Source organism: Trichechus manatus, unplaced genomic scaffold, assembly GCF_000243295.1.
Source record: "Trichechus manatus latirostris isolate Lorelei unplaced genomic scaffold, TriManLat1.0 scaffold00160, whole genome shotgun sequence".
Lineage (NCBI taxonomy): Eukaryota > Metazoa > Chordata > Mammalia > Sirenia > Trichechidae > Trichechus > Trichechus manatus.
This window is the reverse complement of record NW_004444096.1, coordinates 5939979-5945342: the sequence shown is the minus strand read 5'-3', so window position 1 is coordinate 5945342 and position 5364 is coordinate 5939979. Positions and strand designations below refer to the sequence as shown.

Below are 5364 nucleotides of genomic sequence, written 5' to 3'. Positions count from 1 at the left end.
GTATTTCCATTTATTATCCTATTTTTCATGTACACTGGTTGATGAAAGAGCAACAGTGTTTATAAGCTTGATTTTTTTATAAATACCTGGTCACAAAGACTGTTATGCAAAAAATGTTTATTATAAGATCACTAAACTTTATCTCTGCCCCTTGTTAAAGTTCTTTGTAGTAATAGTTCCTAAAAAATTGTTTATTAATATTGCCCAAGTGTCTGCTGATTCATTCGACTGTTTTCTCATGAGCCGTGTGCCATTTTGGAAACACGGAAACTCAGGCTCTCAGAACTGAAGAAAGACGGTGACTTTGCAGCACGCTGTCACTCATGGTTAAGGAGGTCCAACCTCAGAGTCACCTGTGCACTCCACGGACGATGTCTTCTTCCTTTTATTTTAACGAAGCCAGCAGCCCCACCTGTATAGCATACGTGTGCTTTCTTAGGACCCTGACGGTGGTTTCTGAGTGAGTTCACATTACTAGTAAGAGCTGTTCAACCTGATGTTCTGTTCCGTTTACCATTCTTGTATTAAGGTTGCGTAATAGAAAAATGAAAATGATGTATCGTGACCATAAAAATGTTGAAATTTCTTTACGGTGCCACTGATTTTGAAGGAATACAGCAGAAAAGATCAGAAGAGTGTAATGTTGCGAGGGAACAGTGACTCAGGACCGTGAGGCTTGTAACTTGCCTTAGGTCAGTAACCATGGCCTGAACTCAATTTTTAGTTGTTGTTGATCAAAACTGCTCCAAGTTGACATGTGAATGTTGGTGTTTGTATTTAAAAATCAGTAAATCTAAGCATCAGAGATTGTATCATAATTGAAGTCTTTTTATACTTACTAGTGTGCTATGTTTTTAAGACAGTGTTCCTAAGAACTAAAAGTTTTCAAACATTTTAAACTACAGTAACTTTATATAGCACATTTTAATAAGTTGAAGATTTAAATTATAAAAGGCTGATAACCTTGTTTACTGCTGGACTGTGTTCCCCCGTTCTCCGAAGTGCTACAAGGCAGTGAGACTATGACGTAGAGCATGGCTTGTGACTGTCATGGTGTTTAATCCACTGAGAATACATTTTAAAAAGGAGCAGAAGCTTCAATGTGAAACAAAATTTTCTCCTTATTCCAAACTAAAGATGTGACTTTCCTAGAAAGATCAGGCCCTTTGAAAGAAGACAACTGTTTCAGAGTTCACAAGGAATACATACATAAGGAGTTCGTAAGGGAAAGAATTCAGTCTACACGTCCTCCCACTTAGTATCAAGACTAAAGAAAATTAGATCTAAGAGGAAAACTCCATAGTTCACAGCACTGGCCATTTTTAACCATGTAAAGTAAGATTAAGTCGCAAGCAATGTTTGCGAATGTGTCAGTCTCTTCAGGATGCACAAAACAATGCTTAAGTTAATATAATAATTTCTAGTTTTAAGTAGTATTTTTAATATAGATTATACCAGCTAGGAAGATAGTTAAATAGAAAAAATAAATCTTTTTTATTCGCCTCTTGCATATCCCTCTGACTGCATCACTTGTGCAGCAAAGCGCAAAGGAAGCTGCCACGTACAGATGGTGTGTGGAGCATCCCTCCTCAGTTAAACACCAGACTGGTCCATCTCAAGAGCTGCATCTGTTTCAGAAGCCTTCTCCTGCTAACTGTGTCTCTGGGCTTAGTTGCTAAAACCACCTCATTTATGAAGCAGCCGTGTTTCAGCCTGAAAGCATTTCTGCTATAGTTGTGGTTACTGTTCAGTGGCCAACTTTTTGCCCTGGAAAGTAAATTTAAATAATTTGTGGGAAGAGGAGGATTCCGCGTCAACTGCTTTAAGACAGTCCCTCATTTTGTCACTTCATTCCAGTCTGAATTAAAGCTAAGCTAATCACACGATGCTCAATTTAAGCTGCTTTAATACTGATGAAAGGCATTGGTAGTTCATATAAACCATACTTCTGTGAAGGATAGCAGATGCTTGTCCATGTAACTTATCATTTTGCTGCGCATGTCTTATGGTTTATGAGAAAAGAAAAAGAACGGTGTATCAGTCTTGCTACATTTTAATAGTAGGTTTTATAAGGGATTATTTCTTAGGTCCCGTCAGCAACATCCAACAGAAGGTACTGAGTACTCCACAGGGTACAGAGTGCTGCCAAGCGCCTGAGAAAATTTACACCTCCGGGAGGAAGTGGATTCTTGCCCCTTGAGGACCTGACAGTCTGGGGATCTGACAACTCGTAGTCTAAGACTTGAGCGAACAAGGAGGTGATTTATTAAGGCAAGTTCTTCATCCCCTAGAGATACTGTGGATTGAATCATTTTAGAATTTGAATTAATCCAGTCAAACAGACAAACAAGACTAAATTTGGCTGAGAAGTCTTGCAGGCTCATAGAGTTTTATTAGCATCTAGCTGGTGAAGAGAACTAACCTAAGAGACAGCTGAGAGTCAAGACGACCTCTCTGGAAGTGCAAGGGCTGAAACAACTTACTGTGGTTACTTAATTTAAAAAGCAAACATACTGAATGGTACGACTAGGATTACACTACTTTAAAATAGGCCACGTACTGACACGCATTCCCCTCATGCCAGCGTTGTTCATTTACAATAGTGAATATTAAAATAGGTGGGTTCTACATCTAACCCACAGAAAGACCACCACAAATCTTAGAGTTCTGTGTATCAAATATCCACCTTATGTGTACTATGAAAGTTTCATTTATGCCCCATTACTAAGTCAAAAGAATGTCAATAGTCAAATTATAATAAGCTAATGACCTGCATATTTTCATATGGATGAATGTCAGTATATCTAAATAGAAAGTAAATGGCAGGCCTATCTACCTATATATATAAAAAAAAAAAGAGTATCTTTCCAGATTTGCATACTCATCACTGTAAGAAGAGATATGCAGGCTTTTAAGGTTTCACAATCAGTTGTCAGAAAAACAGCAGTGATTCCTGCAATATCTCATAGCATCTGACTCAATTAGTCTTAGACTGTATGATTCAGAAGACACTACAGACAACCTGCCGGCTACCTCATGGTAGCTGAATACTCACAGAAGTGTGTAATTATGAGGAGATGATTCCTACGTGAAGCCTCGAATCATTATCAGGAAGAATAACAATGTGATGGAGAACAGCTGATCAACACGACTAAAACTATGCTCTCTTTTCAAAAAAATAACCCGGTCACCTGGAAAATCGCTGCTGCAGTTTGGGGCACACTCCCCACGGGATCCTGATCTGGCCAAAGCACACTACTACTAAGGAGGAAAACTAGCATCAGGGTGAGCTGAAGCCACCTCTGACGAGCAGCCAATCCATTTCCTCCTTCGACAGCAAAAGTGGGCCAATGAGTTCCTCTCGAAGCAGTTTCATACTATCCTACCCACAGCAACCCAGAGTCTGACGTTAGCTCGGAAACCTAAAGAGCGTGTTGGCACAGAAGTGAACAGATGTGTAAACTTTAGCACATTCTTATTGCTGTATTAAGTCTGAAGATAAGCATGTCCTACCCGTAAGTGCTGTTCCAGGAAGCAGGGTAGGAATAGTGGTAAATTAGAAAATAGACTATTAATTGCACAATTAATAGAAAAGTAAAAACATGTTTCCAAATCTGCAATACCCAAAGGCGCCTTACACGTCAGTGATGTGCTGGACTTGAAATTCTGCGGCACGGTGGTGCAATGAAGGGACTCACTCTGGCCTGCTGGCATGGGCACGGCTCGCTTCCGGCCTGTGGAAGGGTGAATACGCTACGCAGAGCTATGATGGTTTCTACTGAGTGGTGAAATTCACAGAAGTTCCAGGCTACTCATGTCAGGATCATTCCTTGTGCAAAGTTTGATGTAGATGAAGATAAAGTGGTTTCTTGGTCAATAGCTGCCATTTCTTTCTTTTGAAGTCAGTGGGTTTCTTGCATAGTTCTATTACAATTGGCCCAGGTTTAATTTCATCCGTCTCCATGAAAGCAAAACACTTGGTGCTGGTAAACCTTTCTTTAGGCTTGTAGTGTTTAAATTCAAAGAAGATAGCTGCACCTTTGGTTAATTTTTCAACATGCTTCTGCAGCTCAATGTCCACATTAAAATGAACATATGTGTCTTCTTTTCTTGAAGCCACAGGAGTATCCTGCACAGGAGTTAAGTCTATGCCATTCAGATCCTTTACGCTAACTGTGATGTAGGGGTCGATGCACTGCCCAGCATCTTTGAGACCAATTTTCTCAATCCTGGTTGTGAGTAACGTCATTCCTGGTTCTGATGGCAACCGTGGTAATAAAGTACCAGGAACTGTGGCAGGAAAAGAATCAGGAGACCCTGCTCCAGCACCACCCTCTTCTTCATCTTCTTCAAATTCCAAATTCTCTTCTTCACCAGGTGCTAAAATTCTTCTTAATGGGACAGGCTGAACGTCAAAAGGGAATTCTTTATTATATGTAAGAATATTCTTTACGATTGGTTCTAGCTTCTTCAGATCCTCTAGTTTAAATTCTTCTTGGGACTGTGTGGACTGTAAAGCTGCACTTCGTAATTCCAAGCATGTGGCAATTTTGCCTGTGGTTTTCTTTTGTTCTTCTGTGAATTCAGAATTATTGTGTTGAGCTTGAGCCTCTTTTTGGAGATGCCTTGCTAATATCTGATACTCGTCTATCGCCTCCACCAGCTGGCCCCAAGAGTCGAAGTCGGCGCCTCTCCTAAAACTGGCGCCCCAGCGCTGCAGCAGACTCCGGGTCACCTCCGACATGGCCGGTCCGCACCCCGTCCCCTGCCGCCCCTACCCCTCCAAGGCTGGGCTCTAGGGCGCCATCCTTCCCGGGCCTGGCCCCGACATTAACAGGGCCAGGAGGAAGCCCTACAGTCACCACCACCACACGCCGAGGAGCCGCCCAAAGTTATTTTTTAAAGAAAGAATCGAGAGTACTTTAACCATATACTGACACGAGAGATACAAATCCCTGATTCTTTATTCAAAATGCTGAAATCTAAATATCTGTAAAGCAAAATAATTTCATTAGTTTGGTGCCAAACCTGAATGAAGATAAGCATAGTTTTTAAATTTTACATTTTGCTGGTGGAAATGTTAATGTGCTTGGTTATGCGATGAATTACGTATTCCACCGCGAGTGTTAATTCATATATGAATATGCACATATTGTGCTTCTAAAATTAAAATAAATCTGAATTTAAAATCTATTTCTCAAGGATTTTAGAAAAGTAATTTTGAACTTCTATTAAGATCTTGTTCCTGGATGGTACAGTTAATGTGCTTTGCTGAACCCAGAACGTTGGTTGCTTGAGTCCACCCAGAGGCACCTTGGAAGGAAGACTTGGTGATCTATTTCCAAAAAATCAGCCATTGTAAAC

General features: G+C 40.5%; 1 pseudogene across 1 annotated transcript; it reads right to left on the bottom strand.

The window, feature by feature from the left end:
- Window positions 1-392: 392 nt before the first annotated feature.
- On the bottom strand, window positions 393-4765 carry LOC111822327 (axin interactor, dorsalization-associated protein pseudogene; annotated as a pseudogene). The gene has a single exon (XR_002825609.1). The product of XR_002825609.1 is annotated as an axin interactor, dorsalization-associated protein pseudogene (transcript).
- Window positions 4766-5364: the final 599 nt, after the last annotated feature.